General features: G+C 41.3%; 1 long non-coding RNA gene across 1 annotated transcript in view; it reads right to left on the bottom strand.

Moving 5' to 3' along the window:
- Positions 1-4,221: 4,221 nt before the first annotated feature.
- LOC134476191 (uncharacterized) overlaps positions 4,222-26,306 on the bottom strand; it is a 34,838-nt gene continuing 12,753 nt past the window's right edge. Inside the window, exons 2-6 of the long non-coding RNA XR_010047749.1 lie at positions 20,834-20,884; positions 20,107-20,231; positions 18,934-19,007; positions 10,711-10,847; positions 4,222-9,461 (exon numbers count right to left, since the gene is read on the bottom strand). This is a non-coding gene — a long non-coding RNA (uncharacterized LOC134476191). The remainder of the gene's footprint in view (positions 9,462-10,710; positions 10,848-18,933; positions 19,008-20,106; positions 20,232-20,833; positions 20,885-26,306) is intronic.

The following is a 26,306-nucleotide window of genomic DNA, read 5'->3' as shown; positions in this document are numbered from 1 at the left end:
CACATACCCACATATTTAGCACTGTAATTAAAAAAAAAAACAAATCTATTTATTGTAAGATCTCTATGTCATCACAAATGGTGTACACAAGTGTGCCCAGAACTTCTACAATATGACTTTATGCTATCAATTATTGCAGTGTGTATGTGTGTGTGTGCACATTTAATAGAGTATTCCTTCATTCTAAAATATAACTTCCATGCAAAAGAATACATGGTTTGCTAAGAGCAACATGTCAGAATGACAACTTTAAAATTTCCGGGTAAGCACAAATTAAGTCTACCATTTAGAATGGATAAACTTCAAATATACAGATTCCAAAAATGGCCATTTACAGAGAACTGCTGAATAATTCATGATGCGCCATAGAAGCAAAGCTTGTACTCAGTTGGCGTTGGCACAAGTCACGTATCAGACGATGTACTCCTGTTACTATTTACTGCCCGAATTACTTACAAATGCATAAAGCTGTTAGAGAGTGATTAGATAAAAATGGAAGAATTCAGTCGAGATTCCCTTCCTTTTCTATCCGATCTTCTGCTCAAGTCAGGAATAGGTGGTGTTTACAAATAAAAACTATACTGTTTTAAAGATAAATATAGGCATTTCCTCATCAGTGCAGAATCGCATCTCTGAAAAGGTGAATTCTAATGAACCAGCTCCTTAGACACAGCTCTGCAAGGCAAATGTTCCATCATTAACAGTGCCCAACATAGTCCCTGTTCAAAAGCAGGCACTCAATAAATATTTGTTGGATGCATGAGTGGGTCACCCGTTATTCCAGCTCTCCGGAAGCTCCTACTTGCCTTGGACCTTATCTCCTTTGCTCTGGCCACACCTGTGTGGTCCATCCCATTTCTGCAGGGACATCGGTCTTCTACTTACCCCTGCTGTGGCCTGGTTTTTACCGTTTCTTCACCTGCATGCTTCCCCTTAAGACATTGTATGCCCCCATTCCACTTAAATTTTAAAACTCTGTTTGACAATCCATCTGACAAATTGCAGATTTGCCCTGTCTCCTTCTGCCCACTTTTTGCCTGCTGCTAAAACTAAAGGTTTTTCAACTTCAGAAGCAACAACAGAACTAATGACTCAGGAGAGTAAATACACTCACTGGCTGCCAGGCTTGGTGACACACACCCATAATCTCAGTGCTCAGGAAGCTGACGAGAAGAATCGCTGCAAGTTTGAGGCCAGCTTGGGCTGCATGGTAAACTCAAGGCCAACCTGAACTCTACAGCAGAACCATGTCTCAAAAAACAACAAAACAACACAATGCAAACTCACCGGCAAATGCACTTCAGGTAGAGGAATGCACCCTGTGATCTGTTTCCATGCGTGGCAGCACAGAATTCCCAAGCTCTCACCTTCTGCATCAGTCACCTTGTCACACAGGAATCATGAATTAATTATACTACTTGGTATGTGGATCTTTCATACAGTGACTTCCGAGACAAAGAGCAACGTAACAACTCAGGAATAAGGAGTTCTAAACGCCTGCATTCTAGAGTATAAGAAAGATGCTTTATTGTCTTCTTACCACCCAATGTAGGAGTCTGAAATATGTTTCAGTGACCTTTAAAAAGTGACACAGTCACCATACAACCCAGATAGTGAAGATTACCAGCACACGCGAAGCCTCCCACGCACCCTCTTAGTAACACTTGGCAGCATTTCCAATAGTCCCAAGAGCTCTATGTTTAGCGTGTGAAAGAGAGTAGTGTGGGTATCTAGTGAGTGTAGGGAGGGATCCATGGTGAGGACAGTGTCCATCCAATTATCTGGTGTCCTGTAGACCTACACAGAGCGTGTTCCATTTTAATTGGAAAATTTCACAGCCTCTTGTTTAGAGAACAAGGGATAAAAAAGCAGGCATCCTTAAGTGAAATAAAAATAGGACCAACTCCTCAATTTTAATTTGCTCAATCTTTTCCTTGAAATGCTGCCTATGGGTCTCTCCACCCAGTTATTCTGCACCAGGACCACTTGGCCACTGTCCCAGATGGTCAAGCCTGGACCAGTCTCCATCAGACTCAGTGACTCCACACCCTGGTCTGCTCCTCCACCGGGGGCACGCTAGCCCCATCAGATTTTAGTTTAATTCTGACTTTCATTGACAAAAGTAAAGTAATAAGGTGCCAACCAGAAGAGATCAATTACGGAGTGAAAATTTTCTGAAATTTTACTTTTTAAAAGCTAACTTCATTTTTTGGTCATTCCAAAGAAAAGACACTTTCTCTTTGTAAAATCCTATATATTTCATTCAGTAACTATAATGCAACTAGTCTTCCTTACTAAGAAGTAAAAAACAAACAAACAAAAAGAATCCCACTAAATTTTTAATATTTTTATAGTAAAAAGCAGATATTTTAAATTGACAGATCCTGGTAGACCCTACCATAGCCTTGTTCAAGGTGGTATAATCTAAGAAAAATTTGTGCTTCTACCATATTTTGCAAGCAGAAATTATCACCTTACTCTAAGAATCCTTCTGTTTGAATTAACGTGAGACTGTAAATATGCCTGTGTAGTTTTCTACAAAGTAGCATGTACCAAAGGACTTTACACTTTCAGTTTGTATATTGTTATTAGAATAAGTGAAGGAAGTAAAGTAAAATATGATCTCTTTAAATAAAAGCTATTGACAGTATTAATTCTGAATCCCCTTCTGCCAACCTGTAAGAGTGTCTTACTGAATTAACAGCCTGCTTTTCTTGACTAGGTGAACATTTCCTAACTGACTCTTTGGAGTACAAGTACCATCAAATAGTCCATCTGGAACTCGAAGCCTCTTTTGTTTAAAGACATTTAAGTTCTTGGATAATTATTAATCTATTTGAGAAAGATTCTTTATCAGTAAAGTTTTACAACATTAATTCCCCTCACTACCCAAGCACTAACACAAACATAAAGGCTTACGGATCTTATGAGAGACAATAAGGGAGCAGTATCACTTTGCTTATAATCCTTTACATTAATTTCTCTGAGTGCAATGATATTTTCTCCAGAGCTCTTAGATAGACAATAGGATCTTGGACTTTTGGGAAAAAAATTAAAACACAAGAAATCAATCACTGTAATAACAAATTCACAATAATTGTAGTTTCTGTTTTTAGGGCTCAATGTAGTTAAGCAAATTTGACTGGAGAAATGCCATTCAGTGAATATGAGGATGTGGGATCAGATTGAAACAGTTTGCTGGCAGTTAAAAAAAGACTCCCTGACGTGGCATGATGAAACAATTTTAATATGATTTTTATCAAGAACTCTGAATACACCAATGAAATTTTGTCCACAGAGTGTTGTAAAATTCTCCATAAAGTACTCATTTGTGAGTTGAGCGAACTCTCCTACAGTCTCAACGTTCGAGAGACTGAGGCAGGAGGATTGCTGCCACTTTGAGGTTAGCTTAGGCTACATAGTGAGACCTTGTCCCTAAAACAATAAACAAATATAAATAAATAAAGTAGTCATTTACATGGAGGTCCTTGCTAATCTTCCTAAGTTTTTAGCATATTACTACAATGATCTGGAAATGGGGGAAGGTCTGTATGGATTAGGTAATGTGTAATATGATGCTTTATTCACCAAAACTTGTATGCCTCACTTTCGTTTCCCTTATTGTAGCACTTTAAAATGAAAAAATAGCAAGGGAAAAAAAGTGAAAATGCTTTTCCTTCTTAAAGAGGGTAACATCTGCAGCAAACACAACTTTTAAAATACCTCAGCCCTTGGCAGAGATAGAGGAGAAAGAAGAGGAAAGGAAGAGTGAAAGAGAAGAAAGAAGAACAGAAGATAGAAGGAAGAGGAAGAGGAGGAGGAGAGAAGAAAAGAGGAGGAGAGGGGCAAGGAAGAGAAGCAAGAGGAATGTGCTGCAGATACACCGGCAGCACAGATGTCCCAAGAAGACAGTGCTCACCGTTATGTGCATGATGGTCAGAAAGACAGCTTCTGAACAAGTATGGGATTCCAGGTATCAGGATGCAGGTACCTTGCTTTAGAGAAGGAGAAGGAACCAAGCGATTTCAACAGAGGGTCCGCGACCTGGGAAGGCAGGGGCACGAAGCCTGCCCAGTCATTTCCAATAACCCTCTCATAGGTTTTTCCCAAATGTGATCATCCATCATCATGAGGATAACTTGGATTATGCAATTATTGGAACAGCTAACTGTATTTACATTGCCATTTGTGCCGCTGATACAGATTCATGTACCTGTAGACTCGTATGATACTCTTTATTAACGGGAGAATTGTGCTTAGCATAAGTCAGGTGAAATGTGTGGTCTCACATGGCTATCTCAAGTGACAGAACATTTTAAACAGAATTTCAGTCTTTTATTTCACTATGCCATTTCTACACGATGTTGTAACATTTGATGGTAGTTCAGTCACCAAAATATGCAATATTAATAATAAATTATAACCTATTGACTAAAAACAGGATTCTGAGTCATTATTTGTACAGATGGTAGGTAAAAAGGATGGAGAAATAGATAGATCTACCTTATAATACAATAACAATATGAAAGAAAGGACAGATTTTATGAAATCAAAATTTTCAATCACTGTATCAGTCAGGGTTTACTAAAGAAACAGACATAGCATGAGATATTCAAATGGATAAGAAATTACAAGATTGGCTTATGATGGTCAGCCAGAGCTGGATGAGGAAGCTTGCAGACGGTGTCGCACACTGGAGACTGAAGGTCTTAGTCCAAGGTCTGGAGCTCACTGCAGTGTCTATGCACGTCCATGTCAGGAGGCTGACAGGTCTGCGAGGGGAGGCTGAAGAGTGTCCCAGAAGGCTGAAGGATCTGATATAGAACCGGAAGAGTCTGGACTGGAGGAAAGGAGAGGTGAAGGCGAAGTCTGGAGCTCCTCTGAAGAACAGAAGTGAGTCCATCCTTCCTCATTTCCTGGTTCTACCATCCAGGGGAGCTGGGCCAGGGTGGTTCCCCTACACCCCAGAATTGCTGAGTCAAGTTAGTTAAGTTTTTAAACTACTGGAGTTGACACAATCCATTACAAACATCATGAACAACAGTTGTGCAAAGAGTCTCTCTCCCCATCCCACACCCCAAGATTCGAACTGAACCATCAGCTGGCACACTGAGGGATGCCAGGGTGGTTAGCATCATTAGATAGGAGAAAAGACCTGTAAAGTCAGGATGCTGTTTATGTTGAGCAAATGAACAGCTCAATTAATAAAGAAATATTAGGAAGTAATTTTCTCACTTTTGGAGAAAGAGTTACAAAGGGAAAGGGCAAATGGTAGTAGTTACCTTGTAGTACTGAATTGGGATTGGGGTTAGTAGTGCAGAGCCATGAGTTTTAAACCTAATTAAACACAAACGGATGGAGTCGCAGGTCGGGTACATCCATCCGGGTGTATTTCCCGATTCTGTTTGCACAAAGGGTCTTGATGTGACAACACTACGATATCAACAAGTATCAAGCTATTCAGGCCTTGAATTCAAAGTCGCATTCTGCACTAAAGGAAACCTAGGGACTAAACTCTGAGTGGGCAAGGAAATAGATTAGCCTAGAATGCCTTGTACAAGAAAGTAAGCAAATGTTTGAGAAATCAAGACAGGTCAGGAAGAGCCCAGCATGATGGGGCTTTTATTGGCAAAGCCTGGGATATTCCGGTCATCAAACTATAGAACAATAGTATAAGTAATAACAATAATAACAACAAATTATAACCCACTGTCTAAAACAGGATTCTGAGTCAGTATTTGTATATATAGCTAAAGTCATCAAAGGTGATAAAATTTGTAGGTAAAAGCACGAAGAGGAATAATATATAATAGTCTCAAAGTGTTCCTCATAAATTGTTTAAATTTTAATAGGAACAAAACACCCATTAAGTAACCTTACAATGAAGAAACTTGCAAAATATCAAAACTAAGTGATAAAAATTAAATAGCATCAAGCATGAAACATTTTGACATCATGTGCCTACAGAAATGATACACTGAAAAGAACACAACATCACTTCCGGGTACTTCTGCCAAAAGTGCAAAAATCTGAAGAAAAGATGAGATGAACCTCTATTTGAGGACATTCTACAAAATAGTTTTAAAAATGCCAAGGCTATAAAGACAAGAAATGTCTAGGGAACTGTTCCATGCTGAAGAAGACTGAGGAAACAGAACTGCTAAATGTAACGTGTGATCTTGTTTTGGGTCATTGGACCTTGGATTGAATCCTGGACTTCCTGGAAGATATTACATTAGGACCACTAGCAAAATTTGAATAGAATTTAAACGTGGATTAACTGGTAATGTTTTAATTGCTAACTCCTCAGTTTTAACAATTTGAGTGTAAATATGTAAGACAATGTCCTTGCTCCACTACATAAACTGTACATTGAAGAATTAAGAGATAATAAGATCTCGGGGCTGGGGATTTAGCTCAGCGGCATGAGCGCCTGCTTTGTAAGCAGGCAGTCGTGAGTTCGATCCCTAGTACCGATAAAAATGAAAAAGACAAAAAAAAAAAAAAGATAATAAGATCTCTAATGTGTCAGGAAAAATCCATAGTATTATGTATATTGTATGTGTGCATATTATGTATATTACGGTAACATGTTATAAGTATACATACACATATTACTACATATATGTGTGCATACTTGTTTGTATATATATGAAAAACATGAACTGAATGGCAATACAATACACACAGTCTAAAGTGCCAATCATTTGGGAACCTCACTGCGGGAGTTATGGTTTGGATGCTGTTTGTTCCCTCTAAACTCATGTGGAAATTTGATTGCTACTGCAGCAATGTTAGAAAATGGAGTTTTCAGAGGTGATGAGGTCATTAGGTGGGATTAATGCCTGTATAAGGCCACTAGACCAGTTACTGCGAGAGCAGGTTGTCATAAAGCAAAACTGCATCTTGAATGTGATTTTCAGTTTGGTTGCATGGCACGATGAGCATATGGCCCTTGTCAGATGCAGCCAGCTAACCCTGGACTTCCAGCCTCTAGAAAAGTAAGCTACACAAGTCTCCAGCCTCTATAAGCTATCAAGCAGCAGGTATTCTATTACAGAAGCAGAAAGCAGATGAAGATAAAGGGCTGTCACAGATAACTATATTGTTAGACTCCTTTTCTGTAAATTTAAAATCATTTCAAAACAAAAAGTTAACTCAAAAACTTAATCTCTCTACCTCTTAAGAATGAGAAACTATATTTATAAAAAAGCAAACACACACACACACAAATATGAAAAACAAGAGCCCCGAATGTCTACCAAGAATAATTGTGCTAAAGTATTAAAGTATCACAAAGAAAAATTCTTGTCTGTTTCACACTGCTCTGTCTCGGAAGTGATGGATCTCAAACTTTGGGTTCCAAATTTACGTCCACTTTTCTCTATTTCAATTTATTGATTTTCAGTTCCTCAGAGTATCATTTTGGCAGATTGCATCCTTTTCCAATATTTCTCACCAAGGCCAGCTTCCAAATGCTCTGTCTACAGCTTTATGAATGTCGCCAACATCACTACACATATCTCTCCCATGTAGGAACAGAGAGATTTTTTAAAATCCCATACAATTCCTAGACAATATGTAGCATTTTAATTTTGAGTTATTGTGCCTAGAAATGATCTCTTTTCCCCTTCAGCATCTGGACTTAAAGGACAAAGCCTTTAGATAGCAAATGGAGAAGAGAAAAAATGTTGAAGATGTTTCTTTTCTGGACAGGAATTTTATAATACAGTCTCCGAGATTCTAATTACGCACACTGCATTTCCTAGTTGAAATTTAAGCATTTTTCTAGACACTACCTTTCTAAGAAAAGGTAACTCAGTCTCATTTATTGGAGGCATGAACTGCAATAAGCAACTCTGTCACTCTAATTTTTAATATTCTTAATAAATTAACAATTGTGTCTTAGGAAGTTGACATTTTCTCCCCCAGAGGATACTCCATACTGTGTTGGGACAATAAAATAATTGAGTCTGGGTAGAAATCTAGAGTTTAGAGACATTTCATTTAGGTTCGAGGAGACAATGATGATGATGATGATGATGATGATGGTGGTGAGGAGGAGGGTGGTGATGGTCACAATGATGATGACAGGGATAATCATGAAAATGGGTGAAGGGTAAGATAAAAGCATGATAACAATGATTACATATGTTAGCTTCTGAGGACTTCTTTGAGCTCTGAGTGATCCACATGCTCTTAGTATATTAATCATTTAGATATTGCCATTATGCTCACTTCACAAATGAAGGAACTGCTTTCCAGAGAAGAGAGGTGAGTTGTCAAACCTCAGAGAACAAACGGAGCCAAAGGCAAGCTGCCAGCCCGGGTCAGGGCGCCTCTCTTGCATGATACGCTGAAGCAGGAGTGGCCTTGTTTTCCCTGGCCCTCTACCCACACAAACCTCCTGGATTCACAAATTCTCATAGGACCCAGAAGTTGAGTGGAAAGGAATTTTAATCCTGTTTACTGCTGTCCAAATACATGCAGACCTGTCTGTCCTGCTTGCAGGGCAAGGTAGGAGAACCATGGAAGCAAAATTATAAGATGCAATCAGCTAGCCTTTCAGGTGTGGGGGGAGGGCGGGAAAAAGAAACAGGAAGAGGAAGAGACAGACAATGAGCTCTCATCCCTGGGACTCAGTGCAAAGCAGAAAGCAATGCCCATGAAGGCTCAAGTCACTCTGAGCAGCCCTACCCCGCTCCGTTGCAACTGAGCAAAGGGACACTAGAGAGAGAAGGCCTTACTTAGGCATGGTGGGGACAGCGGCCACCTCAGGCCGGGCATGTTCACCGTGGAGAAGGGGTCAGCACCTGTCAGTGAGCCCGAGATGACAAGGGCAGCCCACTGACATCTGCACACCCAGCATGCGGCCACCAGTGAAATGGGCAGAGTGAGAGCAGGGGCCAAGGCAGGCAGAAGCACAGAGAGCCTTTCACCCCAGGAGCCCTTCCTCGGAAACCTGACAGGAGACCATGAAAACTTGAGGCTTGAGTAACTCCACGGAGGGCTTCGAGCTCTGGAGTCCGTTCTAGACATAAAGCCTCAGCGGAATCTGCTGTCAGTTCTGCACATCGTCAACACGCGAGATTAGCTTTAATACAGAAAAGACCACTCCGTGGTCAGTAAATACTTAAATCTGCTTCCTGTTTCTGGGTTCTTAAGATCCTTGCTTGTACTGCAAAACTTTCTGCTGTAAAAGATGAACTTTTTAAAAAAAACTATGATTCTGTGCATTTTCTTGACAAACCATCCAAGCATCTAAATGTGCAAACTGCTGATTTGCTGTCTTTCCTGCTGGTCCACCCACACGCTGGGGAAAGCTTAGTTAGAGGGATCTGGTCCACCATGACTTCACTCATTCACTCATCCGGCAAGTATTCGCTGGGCACAGCTCTGCCAATTACTTGATCCATACGCAGTGAGCTCAGCAACGATTCCCCATGCTCGTGGACTTCATTCTGTGGGAGCAAAGAAAGATCATGAATGCAGTACAGGATTGGTAAGTTAATCATCTGGGATGTTAGAAGGGTCCAGTTCCATGGAGAGAAGAAAATGGAAGCGCATTAAAGCACATCCAGAGGGGCCCACAGTGGTTGAAACATCCATGCTGGCACTCTAGACGGTCTGAATAGTTTCAGCATTTTGTAAGGGAACCTTTCCAAACTGTCCCTTCGAAGCCACTCCCAGACTGCAGTGCACTGCCAATGAAACATTGGTCCAGATGATCGTTTCCAGGAGGGATAACTTAACTAGAATAATCTAAATTATTAAATGTAATCATGTAATCTTGCTTATGATGACATTATTGAACTGTGTAGTTTTGGAAATGAAAAAGGTCTAATTAGAGAATGCTTGTTCCTCAATTCCATAGATAAGAGGATTGGACCTGGAGAGTTTAAGGGACTTGCCCCAAATCACTGAGCCAGTAAATGACATTAAAAAACTAAAATAAAATTTCATCAAAATTTTTTCTTTTGTAAGCACAATTTTTGATAACAAGTTTACTCCTATTTTCTGTTCACTTTTTATTCTTCATTATCACTCAATTCCCAATTTACCCTGTTCCTCCCTGCCCTACTCCAAGGTAGATGTGTGTATAGGTGTCCTTTGGATATATTACTACAAAAATAGAACTATATTACTTGTTCCCCTTTAAACACAAAAGTCAGATGCAGACACCACTCTCTGCTGTTTACTTAGTTGCCTTCTGAAAGAAATCCCTCACTCATTCCTCTAAACTCTCCAGTTTCTATCTTGCAGTGAAGGATACAGTATTAACAATGATCTTTTCTTAGTGGAGATTGGGAACGTGGGGTAGGCTCCTTTAATCAGGGTTTCAGTTAGAAAGGATACAGCTTGCAGATAACAGAAACCTGACTTACAGAGCCTCAAACAAATAGGCATTTGATTCTTCTCTAACAGAAGCTGGGAGGTAGGTGGTTGCTGGCGTTGAGTCAGCAGTTCCGTGATGAATCAGGGACCTGGATCTTGTTTCTTCGTGTGCCCATTCCTGAAAGTTGGCACTTCTCCTCCTGTTGTTGCCCTGCCATTGTGAGGGGCCATTAGACTTCAGGCATCATCTGTTTGGGTGAGCAGTTAAAGGAGCAATGCTGGGAGGAGCGGGATGAAAGACTCCCCTCTTTGGGTAGCTTTGCAGCATTGCTTTAGGAAACAGAGACCTGCTCCCTACCCTCCCAGGATACCCACCTTAGACAAGCCACGTGCCACTTGTACACCAATCGCAGGCCAAGAGGAATAATATTTTGGCTCATAAAATCAATCAGCCTCGGGGATCAGAGTCAAAATCCTATCCTCTCCAAGATGCAGGGATCCTTGCCCTCTACCTGAGCAAAAAAAAAAAAAAAAAATTAATTTTCTGTACAATAATTGCTAAGCAGACAACAGTCAACATCTGCTAAAAGCTATGAAGAGTCATGTCTACTATATGGATAATAAAACTGCACGTTTTGAGAAGTGTGAGGCTCCATCAGCTGAAGGCACCAACCCAGTGCTACCTTACTGTGTAAGTCAGCTTACTGCGACTCTGAGGTAAGGAAGAGGTGAGCTTTACTCTGCCTCATGGTTTCAGAGGCTTCAGTCCATGGTTTTTGGCCCTGCTGCTCTGGGCTCATAGTGAGACAGCACATCATGCTGGGCGGACACAGTAAAGCGAACTGTGGACCTCATGTCAGCCAAAAAGCAGAGATAGTGAATCTGGGACCCAGTGTCCCCCACAAAGCCACAACCCCACATGACTAAAGACTTCCAATCAGGTCCCACCTCTTCAAGGTTCCAATACCTCCCACAGCACCACAGGGCAGAGTCCAAGCCTCATTACATGGGCCTTCAGGGACATTTATCCAGCCACTGCAATCAGGTTTTAAAGGCAAATGTTAAATTTAAATAGGAGAAGAAGATACATGAAACACATAAGTTAAAGGGGGATGTTAACCTTTTAGATATCATACATGAAACAAAGAAAGCAAGAGCTTCTACAGAAGCTAGATTTTTAAAATAAGTCAGAATACAATATGCAATTTACTAGGACTGTCCCAAACCATCCCACAAATACACAATCCCCAACTCTGCTCTTAATACTGTTTCCTCATTTCAAAGGCACTAATAATAACCTCCAGAGGAGAAACCTGGCGGGAACCTCCAGAATCAAGGGATCAAAGTAAGATGACCTGTAATGAGATAAACTGAAACCAGGCACCATTGCATAAACTGAAAAGAATGTTTTCCCAAGTGCAAATAATCTGACCTGAGCATGAGGAAACACGAGACAAACCCAAATGTGGGGCATTCTGCAAAATAAATGATCTGCAACTATCAAAAGTGCCAAGATCACACAGGTAAGGAAAGACAGGAATGGTTCCAGGGTGAGTGAGAAAGTAAAACTCACGACACAAAGGTGATGTATTATTCTGAACTGATCGCTGTTAGTATCAAGAACATGATTGGGATAATTACCGTAACTCTACAGGAGTGTCAGAACTAGATCGCAAGAACTTACTGATTGGTAGTCTCCAGTGTTTGGTGTTCAGAAGCTGATTTGGGGGCTACATAGGAGAATGGCCTTTTTAAAGGAAATACTAAAGGGTTCAGAGGCAATGAAGCAACATAACCACTGTTCACTAAAAAGTGACTCAGGAGAAGACTTTGCATTCTTCCTGCAGGTTTTCTGTATGTTTGAGTCTGTTTCAAAACAAAAACACACTTTCACTGTTCACTTACAGACAGACAGGGGTGCTGATCCTTTGTGTTGGCTTCCAGGTATTTCACTGGATCAAAGTAAGTAGCTGCCTCTTGATAGAACATTAGAATGCTTTCAATCTTATGCTGCAATGAATTTTTAGGAACTTCTGCTGTTTTACAAATGTGCTACTTCATACAATGATTTTCTAGGACTGGAAATTATTTTAACCAGAAAATGGCTGTGGTTTTTAATGTGTCTCCCCAAACTCATGTGTGAACATGGACTACAGTGAGCTGGTGCTGAGAGACAGGTCCCACTCAGGATTCTGGGGCCATGGGGATGTCCCTGGATTACAGGAATGAGTGCCTAATCTTGGAAGAGGATTCCCTATAAGGGAACAGTAGCTCTTCTTTTGCTTTCTCTTGGCCTCTCTTGGGCTTTCTGTCATGAGGTGATCTTGGAAGAAGGTCCCGGCTAGACTGTGGCCCCTTGCTCTAAATTAGGTATCAATACATTTCTGTTCATTATAAATTACCTAATCTCTGGTATTCTGTTGTAGGTACAAAACTGAATTAAGACAGAAACCATGTTCCAAGATATATAGTACACAGGGTAAGTAGCAAGATACCATATTTACTATCAGTAATTTTAGGTTGATTGATCTAGTTTAATTTTGTCTTTATTCATTGATTTAACAAATTTTGTTTGTTACTGTAAAGCAAGCTTGGTATTCATTCTGGGAATACAGCTATAATCTTTGCCTTGAAATGACATAAATGTTTAAGAGATTGAGCAGGTTGAAATTAATTAAGTTTTTCAATATAAAATATGTTTTACTATCGATCACTTTTAAGTGGAGGCAAACAAATTTAACAGTGCTTTTTTCCATAAAGTGCCTACAAACATTTTCAAAGTGAAAAGGAAATGCCTTCAAAAGTGTTAGATACCTTTCTAAACACTTACCTACCTTAGCGTTGCTATTAAGACATTAGTGTTATCTTTGTTATGGTGATTTCAAATAAGCCTGATCTTCAGGTTGCAGCTTGACACTGATTCCTCTGTTTTTATCCTACACTTTGAGCTGTCACTGTGCATCATTGGATATAAGTTTTTGTCAACCCATTCCTCACAAAACAATAGCCCAGCTCTTTTCTTACTGTGCAAAAGCTTTTGTGACAGTTTCTGTGTGATAAGGGTTTTGTTCATAAAGTCTTTGCCTACATCCATGTCAACAAGAGTTCTACCGGTTCTATCTTCTAGCAGATGTAATGTTTCCATTTGAATATTTAAATCTTTGGTCAGTTTCGACTTTAGTGCATGGTGAAAGGTATGGGTCCAGTTTTAATCTTTAGCATGTGCAAAGCCAGTTTTCCCAGCATCATTTATTAAAGAGCCTATCTTTCTTCCAGTGAGTGTATGTGGCACATTTGTCAGAAATAAGGTGAATAGCCCGTCTCTTAAACAAAGACTATTTCTGGTTTTACATATTTTTCCAAAAAAAAAAAAAAATCAAAAGCAAAAACATAAAACAATTTTAAACATAAGTGGAGGCTACTAAAGACATTCACCCCAGGAAATTGATACTTAGAGCACTGACAAATTGCCTAAATGGCCTTTTATGGATATTGATACCAGCTGTGCAGACAGAGGAGACTCTTCACTAAGGATTTATCAAGTAGATCCATGAAATAAATGATTGTGCAAATCTCAGACTATGCCTACCTGCATTGTCAAGGAATAAACAATAACAAATCATTAGGATACTAATTACAGGGAAGCGAATCATTTAAGATAAAAAAAATTCCTCTAAATTGAAGAACTTCACAAAAAGCTTCTGAGCTAGGCCTACAGCTATCATGGAAGTTCGGGGACACTTTGGCTCTCACAGGGCCCATCAAAGCTCTTGCTGCAGTGTAGTGGGTGGGAATACAGCAGTAGCTTTGTACCCCAGCCTTCGTCCTGTATCATGGAATCATCCCAGGAACCAATGATTTAGCTTCTCATAGGCTCGGTCTACTTCTTAGGTCTCAGTCTGCTCAGCTATTTAATGGGATTGTGCACTTACTTTTAGCCAAGAATCTCAGGTAACTACTGGACAGTGTGCAACGTAGTGTGTTGCGGTTTGTGTGTGTGAGCAGGCTGGCTTTTGTTGTGCTTGGTTGGTGCTACATTAAATACATTCCTGAGCTGCCCGCAGCCTGTATTTGTAGCCTCACTTATTTTTATACCTTGTCTGGTAAACAGCATTTTATGAAAAATTCCCACAGAGCCCCACCGTAGTTTTCCACGCTGCTCCTTTCGGCTGGAACACCATCGCTGTTGTCTTCACCGTTGGCCCCACAGGAGCATCCACCGAGAAGCTTTGCCCTGCTTGCCGTGGGTGAGTCATGCACCTGTGCGCTGCATGCCCTGGGAGCTCGTGCTTGTGTGCTGTGTGTGCTGGGAGTGGGTAAATGGTGGGGACAGGGGCTGAATTCAGGAAATGAGAGAGGAGGTCCAGAAGTCCTTTGGGGCCAGATTCCAAAAGTCTGACATGTTATATGAAGGAGTTAGGTGCAATCTTATGAACAAGGTCTTGTGGAGGCTAAGGAGAGTTTCAGTAGAGGAGAGGGTGCCAGATATATATATTTTTTTAATCTAGGAAATGATCTGCGTGGGTGAGGAGGACCACGTGGCAATGTCAAAACTCCAAATGGTAACAGCCTGATGATGAGAAAAACTCTCTTGCAAGCTTTCTTCTCTGCTCCTTGGGGTTTCCAAGACTTGATGGCTTTCTCCATGGGCCAGAAGGGTGGTTTAACAAGAACCATGGAGACTCTCGAAGCATCGTGGGTTGAGTGTCAAGGTCCTTGAAGGGTGCATCTGTGACAACTCAGCTTCTCCCCAAGGTCTGTCTCAACCCTATTACCCACAACAGAAAAGAGAAGACAAAAAGCAACCCTGAAATAAGGAAAGAGTGGGGACTTAGAGGAGGCAGCAAAGGAAGGAAAAGCATGCAGTCCCCACCTGCACATGCTGGCTCCCGCCACAGCTCCTCCTACTTCAGCAGTTCCCAGACTTTAGCATCCGTGGTGGTGCACCGGAAGCTCTCACTCATTCTGGTTTCTGGTAGGTTTGGGGTGGGGCTTATCATTTGTATTTCTGACAAGAACCCTAGAGAAGCTGCTGCTGTTGCTGCTGCTGGCCCGGGGACCGCACTGTGAGAACCTCTGGCCCATTTCATGTTATTTGAGCCTCTCCATTACCCTGCAAGATGGCATTGGTTCAACAAAAGGAGAAACCATTATGGAGCATTAAGTAACCTGCCCTCTGACCTAGATAATGAATGAGTAGGAACCAAAGCTTCAGTGCCAGGTTCTGTCGGGCTTGGAGGCCTCTGGTGATTCCACTTCCCGCTCCCCTTCCTCCTCGGCTGCCTAGGGAAGCGGGAAGACAGTGGAGCTGCCAGCTTCTTCCTTCCTGTCAGTGTCCAAACTGCCCACATCTCCTGGGGGTGGGATGGATTCTGAAGGGGTATCTTGACCCTCTGAGCATTTGTTTTTCTCCAGAAACAGTGTCCATGTTTCCAGCTGCAGTGCCTCTGCCCAGCTTCCCGGGGATGTCCAGACACGTCACGTGCAATTGATCATACAACATTGCCTCTGCTAAGGCTCAACATGAATGACCATTTCCACGCGTGACCTCTTGTGTGGGAGTGTGATGAGCCGTGCCTTCCCCAGTGAGGACGGCCTCCTCCTCCACGTGTGCCCTTCCAGGCAGTTCTATATGGAAATGCTTCAGTGTGGACCCTGCCCGTCTCTCCTTCTTCTCATAAATATTTCCAAATGTTCTGTGTTGTATTTCCAAATCCTGCTTGGAACTTTGGATCATGTGTTTGTGTCTTTACTTTGTCTACTTCAGAAAAGAAAGAAGGAAGGAATGAAGGAAGGAAGGCCAGCAGGGAGGCAGAGAGACAAAACAAGGAAGGCATTCATTTTAAATATATCCGTGCTTTGAAATTAATTATTACTCTATAGGCAATAAGCACATATATAGAAAGCCACAATGTCTGTTTTTGACCTAAGTAAACATCTTAACCCAATATTTCATTTTTGTTGTCTTGAAAAAAGCACAACGTTTAATCTATAAAGTGAGAAAAGTTTGCTGGAGGAGTTTCATAGAGTTTGCGTTACCTAACAATATCGATGTTCCCGTACGGCAGTACAGTAATCGAAAGAAGGTGTCTTCATCCCATTCTGCCACTAAGAGGATGATGCTGCACACTGGGTAAGTCACGAGAGGAGGTTTATTTAGGTGCACCGTCCTGGTCAGCTTGAAGGCTACACCTGGTGGTGGCTTTCTTGCTGGCAGAGACCTGTGGTGGCACAGGCGTCACGTGGCCAGAGACAGGAAGCCCACAAGACCCACAAGACAAGAGCCAAACTGGACTCTGTGGAAGACCCGCTCTCTGCAGATGGCTTGTGAGCCCACGGTGCACTCACCACACGAGGGAAGCACACTTGTCCTCTTTCAAAGCTTCTATCTTGTCCAGCTGCTTAATATTTCATAACTGGGGTTAAATTTCATGGATTTTTTGAGACAGCAAACCACATTCAAAATATAGCAGCAAGTTCCCTTGAGAGTTGCTTTCTGTGCTAGAATTGCTGGTTTTGCTTTGTTGTCAAACAGGATGATAATAAGCTGCACAGTAAACGTTGCCCCCTCCATGTCCCCTGCAGCAAGACTTTATAGTTTCTCTACACTTTCCTTTATTTAACACTATTTTAAACATTCACTTTTAATTGACAATAATTATATATATTCATGGAATACAACATGGTGTTTCAGTATGTTTACAATATGGAAAGATTAAATCAAGCTAATTGGAAAATCCATCACATCATATACTTAACAATTTTTGTGTTGAAAACGTTTAAAATCTATCTTTTTGTGATTTTGAAATACACAGTGTATTACTCAGTGCAGTTACATTCTGTGCCGTAGATCACGAAAGCACATTGCAGTGATCTAAGCTGAAACTCTGCTCTCTACCCAACAGCCCTCTTCCGCATTCACCTCTCTCCTAGCTCAGGTAGCTATCGCTACACCCGATGTTTATGAGTCCAGCTGTTTTAGATTTCACACATAAAGTCAGATCGGGCAGTATTTGTATCTCTGTGCATGCTTTATTGTATGGAGCACAGTGTCCTCTGGGTTGGTCCACACTGTTGCTGACCAGGACTTCCTCTTCATAAGGCTGAGTAAATTTCACTGTGCACATGCATGGCATTCTCTTTACCTGTATATCCATTGACGGGCATTTTGGTTGCTTCCATGTATTAGCTATCATGAAAACTTACTTTTTGTTATTTATTTTGCTGCTTTGAAAGTTTTATGTCACAAACTAATATTACCTGCATTAGAAAATATATTTTAAATATTTAAGCATTAAAAAAATAGAACCAGACTCTATTAAAATCAGAATATTAGAAGTACCAGGTTATATAGAGAATTCTTAAAACAAATTCCTGAATTTGAGATGGTATAATCAAAGACTAGAGAAGTTAAGTGACCCTCAAGTTCACAAAATCAAGCAGTGTGTTCCATCTGGAAGAAAATGTGATCTATTTGCAAATCTTGATTCTATCACATGGCAACTTAGTGCCTTGGGCAGGCCAAAGCCTCATTGGACCTGGGCTCTGGAAAGAGGCGGTTGTGGAGGAGACAGAGGCACTCCTTGGGAGAACTGAGATGAGAGGAGTCCACAGCCATCCCCTCTCATGGTCACTTAAAGAATTGGGGTGGAAAGTCGACTGATAAAGAGGACACAGAACTTCCTTCACAGAGCCATGGTAAGAATTAACCACATAATCACAGCCCACACATGCTAGGTAAGTGCTCCATAAATGCTAGCTATTGTTGTATGGGGGGAAAAAAGCTTTGTTCGATCATAAAATGCTATACAAATATTTATACTGGGTAATTTTTTAAGCACCATCATGATTAGATCCTGGTACTTAGGACTCACAATACAGACCTCTTCGCAGCCAGCTCTGCTTATTTCACGCACTATTACTTTAAATTGAGCTCTTTTTCAATAAACTACATCACATGCACTTGTTCATAAACAATATTTTTGTGCATGGGTACTGTGTATCTTTCAGATATTTCCATAATATACACACAAAATGTAACATAGAAACAAATTTTTCCTTTAAAGACCAAAGCTTCCGCAGTTTCTTTTGCATTTTATTCCGTCATTTGACTACATTATATTTCTGATGTTCAATTTGCACTGAGTACATTATGGACTTCTCTAGGGAATAGAAAGAATGTTTTAAAGTAAACATAAAATGCTTTGATAAATCAAAACATATGAGTAAGATTTCTGTTAAAAAAATCTGTTTTGAGACTTGAGATTTAAAAATCCAATCTGTTTTGAGACTTGAAATTAAGCTTGATGTTTAACATAATAAAACCTATTAACCTACAGACAACAAAACCATAACTTATTTTTTGTAAAAGTAATGCATAGGATATATTTTAAAAGCTTAATTAGATAAAATACAAAGGCACTGTTGCTCTAAAATTATTGTGAAGAAATCTAGAAGCACCGAAGTTTACTCCCTGATTTAGACTGATGAAGTATATAAATTGCCTGGAATCCGTAATTAATAGTTTACACCATAAACTAGCCATAAGGTCTGGCAGCCTGAAAAATCAACCAGGTTCTGTGTAACACATAATCTCACCTGGGGTTAGCTGTATAGGGTGGGTACTTCTCCTGGTTCGTTTGCAGCTGTCTTCCCAGAAGCTAGAACAGTACCTGTCATAGTAGGATCAATAAGTATTTTATAAATACAATGTAGACAGTCAGTGACTTAAGAAATCCCAATAGCCACAATTAAAAAGAAAAAAATTCCCAGGTAGAGGGAATGATACTTGAAATTACAAAATGGTCCCGTGAGCTTGTAAGCCTGTGAATGGTCAGAGTGGAGAGAAGTGGCGATCTGATCATCTCAGCCAGCTAACTAACTAGCTCTGACTAGTAAGCCACATGACCATGACGTTTAAGGTCTCTAAATTTCGGTTTTCTCACCACTTAAATGACTCAGGGTCGTGTAATTGGCTGGAAGTAATGATTCCAAAGGCCTTTCTAGTTCTGAAAGTCAGCAGCGCTGCGGAATTCAAAGCTCCGCCTCTAGGCATTTATGCTTATTCATTTTTATTTAAAATGAAAGCAGAAAAGTTGCAGCTAAATTAGGACAGCGGCAAAGTGGCAGAGACTATCCAGTGTCCTCAAAACCTGCTCCCTCTTCTGGCCGCATGCACAGGTAGGGTTTCCCATCCTCCTTTGCAACAAGCAGAAGTCAGACATCTGTCACTTCAGGGGCAGGGAGTGAAATGTTAGCAAGTGGGACGCCTTGCTTCCAAGCATGACTCGTTAAACTTTCATGGACGTTCCTCCAGACTCTTGCCCTTCCAGTTGTACCTTCCCTCTGAATCATCCCAGGAAAGCTAGGGGACACTGCTCTCTCAGACTCTCCCCAAGGACATTTGTATGATAAACAGCCTTGGAAGACAGTCTTCGTTAGAAGCAAAGGGCAAGTTTGTTTATTGTCCAGTATAATAAAGACAACGATTCCTTCTGGGTCAAAGGGTAAGCTTGCTGGTATTTGATTATAAAATTTCTGGGTTCCTCAAGCTTACTCAAACTCACTCCATGAGCAGGAACACTTCATAGCACCCCCTGGGACTTGCAGGACATCGGGACCTAACACAAATAAACTCACTTTTTAATGAGTAATAAAATCACTTGTCTCTGACCAAGGCGGTTCATGTCTTCTACCAGTTTCTGGTCTGCGAACTGGCAAGTGAAATAAGATCTTAGACACTTGCAGTCTTGACATCCGCTCACTTCCTACCTCAGAGAAATGCCGGCTTCTCTGTGAGCAAGCTGTCACACTTGGGCTTCCTTTTCATAAGCAGGACAGCAGCCCCAGTGCCATTTCCATTGAAAAGCCGGTTTAAAAAAATTACAGGAAATTACCTATGTTGGTCAAAGAAGATGAAAAAAATAAAGAATATAAACTAATTGAAGTAATTAAACAAACATCTCCCAAGATGTACGAAAGAGTAGTGCTATGATTGGAATATATTTATCCTTCTCAAGTTTATGTTGAAATTCAACCCATATCAGTATAAAGAGGAAGGGCCTTTCCAGGGCATTGGATCATCAGGATTCACTCTCACCAAGGAGATTCCTGACTTTACGGAAGAGTGGATGGAGCCTGAGGAACCCTTCTGTCCTTCTGCTCCCGTGGCATGCGAGGACAGTGCAATGTGGCAGCATCTTGGAAGCAGAGTACTCCCGTCAGATGCTAAATCTGCTCATGCCTTGGTCTTGGGCTTCTCGGCTTCCACAAAAGTAAGAAATAAATCTCTACTACTCATAAATCATCCAGTCTTTGGTATTTTGTTGGAGCAGCCAGAATGGACCAGAATAAATACAAGAGTTATAAAAGATTCCGGTGAAAATAATGCCTCATAGTCAGAGCTTTTAAGTATGTCCACTGTTCACATCTCCATCCTATTTCCTGGAGGGTCAACGTGCACATCGGTTCATTAGCAGCAGAGAAACATCTGCCTTACCTGGCCGTAGCACTCCCTGAACCTCTCTTGCCAATCTGGGAGACAAGTGTTCTGTGCAACACAAAGGAGGAGATGCAGAGTTAGATCTCTGAAATCTTTTATGACTCAGTGTATAAAACATGTAAGAAACACATTTTGTCTCATACTAGACCAATGTGAGTACATCAGATGCTTCTCAAACTTTAACGTATGAACGGGTCATCGGGGAATCTAGTTAGAAATCAGATTCTGATCCATAAAAAGCTGTGCACGCCCTGACAGCCTGCACTCCTAATGAATTCTCCGGCCAAGGCAATGCTGTAGGTCCGCAGACCATTCTCAGACACCAAGGGTCCAGACCGTGCAAGATGCAGGAGGCGATTGCTGTTTTAATGCATTTTGCAAATGGCTAGAGATATGTTACCGCAAATGAGTTTTAATAGGATGAAGAAAGGACCCAACTTGTTGCCTCATGGCAACATGTATGTATCACCCCTATGTAACTAGTGGGTGATTCAGGGTTTATCAGTGTTGGCTGCTGAACTCAGGAGCACTTTTAGTTAGTAGAAAAATGCTGGGAACCAGTTTGGGATTCTGCACCACCATGAAGCTGACTCAGAAGTTTACAGAGACGGAATCTGGATAGCAGCACTGACCAGTGGCCTGAGAGCCAGCCCAGCAGAAGGGATTAATTTAGCCATCTTGTTTCTCACATACTCTGAACTAAAAATGACTCCAATTCTTTCTCTCCAGAAGAAAACAATTCTTTTTTTCTTTCTTTTGTTGTCTCCTAGCTCAGTCTTGAACTTCTCTGGTCTTTGTTCCAAGCAGCATCTCCACTTTGCTCTAACAGTTCTACAGAAGAATTTTTTTTTCAGAACACAAGGCATGTGAGGTCAGGTGGAAAGGCTGTAAGCGGGTGAGCTTCCGGGATGGCAGGAACTCACTACCAAGGACAATAAAAGCGAGAGGAAGTTTGGCATGTGCTAATTAAGGAGTCTGATATGTGTGAATTTGTTTCCAATTATGAGATCTGAGTCTCATAATGAATTCTTTAAACCTGTTTCCAAAGTAACATACTTGGTCCTAGAATAAAATTTCATACCAAGCCCTAAATAAAAATAATTTGCAACCTTCACATTACGTGAGAGGAAAAATGTCAGAGGTACACTGCATGCCCTCAATGAAAAAACAATTTAATACATTTAAAGTTTTAAGCAGCTGGGGAAAATTTGTGATATAACATTGCTAAAATAAGAGAAAGTCTTTCCCTATAAGTAGATAAGAAGAAAATAAAAGAAGCTTAGTATATGGGGTCATAAAATCAAGGGGATTTCCCTTTCACTTATATTTCTCTTAGTGTAATTTTCACTACTAGTAGAAATTTATGTTAATTAAGTTTCATCTTTTTTCTCTTTTTTGTCTTTTTGAAACAGGGTCCCGCTATGCAGTGCAGGCTGGCCTTCAGCTTGCTTTGTAGCCCAGCCTAGTCTTGAACTTACAATGATCCTCCTGCCTCAGCCTCCCCTGTGCTGGGATTACAGGCATGCAATACCATGCCCAGCCTAAAGTAAATTTATTAAAACAGCTCTTTCTAAGGAAGCTGCAAAAACAGTACTTGAGTCATGTTAATGGGTCTTGGAAAAACACCACATTTTAAAAAATGCATCAAAGTAGAAGACATTGATTGATCAGAACTTCATCAATGTAGTGTAGGTGACTAATCTGAACCCAGGGAACAGGTAATCTCGGTAGAAAACAGCCTACCCAAAGCGAAGAGCGCAGGGGAGCTGAGTAACCATTCCCAAAGGTGTGGGAAGGATTTAGGGAAATCAGCAAGCAGTGAGGCTTCCCAGGCACAGTGCTAGGCAGTAGAGAGACACGTCACGCTTGGACCTCGGAAGCGATGGGTGCAGACCGAGGTACTCAAGAGAAAAGTCCACTGCAGGGAGGGGGCCCCACTGACATTCCTCCACACAGGGCCCATGGGGTAGAAACACAGATGGGCACCCACCACAGCCGTAGGTCAGCCTCTGGGGCACCGAACACGGAGAGAGGAGTGGAATGTGGAAGCAGAGGGCCATGCGAGACAGAGCAGCAGAAGGGGTGCACAGCGGGGCGAGGACAGGGCTTGTGCCTTGCACACAGATCACAGAAGACTCCCGAGGACTTCAGAGCATTGCTGATGAAGAGAAGCGTCTCTCTGGGCATTTACTCCTCCTTATGCACAACTGTCTGCCCCCTGTGTTCCCTTGGGTAAAATACAATGTTCTTGGACATCCCGCACCCTCCTTCCCATGAAGAGGAAATGCTAATGAATCTTAAAATAAAAAGAATTTTAGATTTTTATGCAAAAGTCTCTCCTGATCCCACTTTCCTGTGGCACATTTTATGCAGGTGTAATCACTAAATCACAATGATTTTCTTGACTTCCAAATTTTGCCAAAATACACTTTTTTGTAGACACATAAATTGTTGATGATGATAACCTTGATGAGTACAGCTATTGCCATAGTGATGATTGAATGTTTATTATGTGCCACAACTCCTAAAAGACAGGTAATATTATTTTCTCCATTTCATTACAATAATCTTATTATTTTTCCCATTTAACATCAGAAAACTAAGGATAAAGAAAATCCAATAGCTTCTTCAAGTCAGGTTACCAAACATGATTGGCAGTTTTGGAGGCAGTCAATGTACAGAGTGCACAATTTTAAGTATCCCCATGCCTTTCTGTCTAGGAAACAGTAGATTATACATTTAATTTTAATATTAAGAAAGCTGATGGTTGATTTGCAAAACTTTTGCTTGAAAGCTAATCATATAAAACGTAAAAGTACTAAAAGTGGTGGAAAAACAAGAAAAAAGACACTAGAGACAAAGTGTACCGGACAGAGAGATTCTAAACTGCTTTTAGTCCACTCCAGCCATCCATGAGAGCTCTGCTCTGTGTCTCCAATTGGACTGGAGACCTGCCCTGCTCATTTCTAAGTGACTGCTGTGTACTCTTAGGAGGTAAATTTGATAACTTTGCTGTATCTGAATCGAACGGTTTTGCCACGGGCAAAACTTATCCCACTTCAGCTCCATTCAATGAAATTTTAAGAAATGTGATGCAATTTTGTAACAGGTATTAGCCGTTTTGTTTCTGTCAGTGTAAACCTGTTATACGCTCATGTTAAGATAATTTTGGTGAAACATAATGATCAAACACAGGTGTTATCTACCCAGACTTCAATACTGAAAACATTATAAAGCAATAATTCACAATCCTCACTCGACTTGAAACTATCAAAGGATACATACATGATTTGGCCTTCTCTCCAGAAGATACTAGTCTTGCGCTGGCCTGTGTGGCTTTTCCATGAGAGACCAAATAATATGGAGAAGCAGAACCTTTCAGTCACCTCATGTGACAACTGGTAACAGCTTGGATAAAAAGGTTGGGGATGAGATCAAACCATTGATGTTAAATGACGCATTAGTTTAATGATAGGACTCAGCTACCCATGAGCTTCACTAACACGAAGGCTGAGAAGTCGGTATAAGTCTCCTCAAGACAGCCCTATAGTTTACACCACACTTAGCAGAAGAGGTATGGAAGAATCCATGGGCCTGCAGTGGGTCTGATTTGCCCAGTGGTGGTGGGACAGTCTGTCTTGGCACAGATGCATGAACCGCAGGTTGTTGAAGACAATTCTGTTACATATTTCATCTTCACCATATGCTGGGCCAGGCCTGGACTTCTGAAATAGCTTCTTGTTGTGGTCACTTGTCGCTTTCTACTTCTTTGTCATCCATTCTCTTTTTTCCCTAGGTTACCATACTTCAGATTTCCTTTGGGAAGCCACTCTACCCCCAATCTCAGATCATGTGGTTCCAGGTGGATCATGTGATCCATGCTTAGGCTACTAAAGCACTGAATTTCCTTAGCCAGATCAGCTGTTCAAAGATGGGCATATGAGCCAGGCATACCTAGCAACAATGGTCCACACATCTGGAGTTGTTCATTTGCTTAGAAGCAGGCATGCATGCACAGTAATGCAATCATAGTTAATTCTGAGTCTTGAGAAGGTACACCAGTAAAAGAATCTTCTCTGTTAGGATGACTAACACTGCCATTGACGACATCTTAGAGCTAAAGGGCACCCACAGAGTTCAAGAATGAAGCCCATGAGTGTAATACAGAGAAAGCCAAGAGGCTTATGCCTGATAACATCATTTGAGCCCCTGATTCAAACGCTGGCTGAAGATACGCATGTTGAACTTTTCGTGATAGTAGCTGATTATCCATCTATTCACTTACACAAGTTTGAACTGGGTTTTCTGTCACCTACAATAAGAGAGTTCTAAATAATCTATTTCCTAACTCCTTTAGTCTCACCTTCTAGTCCTAGAAAAACATCTTATTGATCTCCTTTTCAATCTAGCACTCTCCTATTAAAGAAAATGTAATTATAAATTTTACTGTTGACCTGAGAGGTACAATCTGGCCACTGCCTCACCTTAGCTGCTCAGCACTAGAGTTCATCAGTGTGAGGCTAAGACTGGGGAGAAAAAAGAACCCTCAGATGGAAAGTGGCAAGGACGCTACTGCCTGCTTAGGAGGGACAGCTGTGCTGTCCGGTGGCCATTTCCTAGATCAGGAGTAAGACAAACATAGAAGATGAGAGATTGCAAATAAGTATCTCAATGACATCATTCGGAGAGATCTGGATTATCACAAAAGTGGAGGCACTGCAGGGAAGGCGAGCTTCCCTCTGTTCTTGGTTATTGAAGCTGGCAGCAGGCAGGCAGTCAGCCATGCGGTCAGGCCTTCAGGTACCCTTGGGAGAGCAACCATGCTAAGCCCCCCTGACAAGGGGGAAGAGGTCACGGCCAAATGCACTGACCCTGTTGATGTTGACTCAAGAAAGCAGATGGTCCTGAGCCCAAGCCCATGAGCCCTTTGGGAGCTTCAGCTGAGCAAGACACAAGCTGGGGAAAGCAAGGTCATTGGCAACAGGTACAGCCTACCTGTTAGCCCCAGGTGAGGTTTTACGCATCGCTGTGGAGACCAGAGAAGGGCTGGGTGTAACCCAGATTCTATCACTAGCGAGTCCCAAACCTGAAGCAAATATTCAGGTAATCCATGCCTCAGTCTTTTCCTCTCTCATACCATAAATGTGAAATTTAAATGACAAATGTGTGTTTAAGGGTTAGCACAGAGTAGGTACTCAATAGATGCTGTTTCAACCCTACTCTGCACCCCTACTGAAAATAAGTGGGATGCACCATTTCCTACAGAGGCCCAGTGTTTTCTGTCTTTCCATGTTCTATTTTCTCCTTTTATGTTTCTCTGCCCAAATTGTAGCACCCTTTTATATTTAGCTTAAAAGTCATTGCTTTCAGGGCTGGAGATTTAGCTCAGCGGCATAAGCGCTTGCCTTGCAAGCAGGCAGTCGTGAGTTCAATCCCCGGTACCGATAAAAAGACAAAAAAAAAAAAAAAA

The sequence above is a fragment of the Cavia porcellus genome, unplaced genomic scaffold, assembly GCF_034190915.1.
Source record: "Cavia porcellus strain 051 isolate PalLab524CR breed Dunkin Hartley unplaced genomic scaffold, mCavPor4.1 scaffold_1, whole genome shotgun sequence".
Taxonomy (NCBI): domain Eukaryota; kingdom Metazoa; phylum Chordata; class Mammalia; order Rodentia; family Caviidae; genus Cavia; species Cavia porcellus.
The sequence above is the reverse complement of the archived record's forward strand: the minus strand, read 5'-3'. Positions and strand labels throughout refer to the sequence as shown.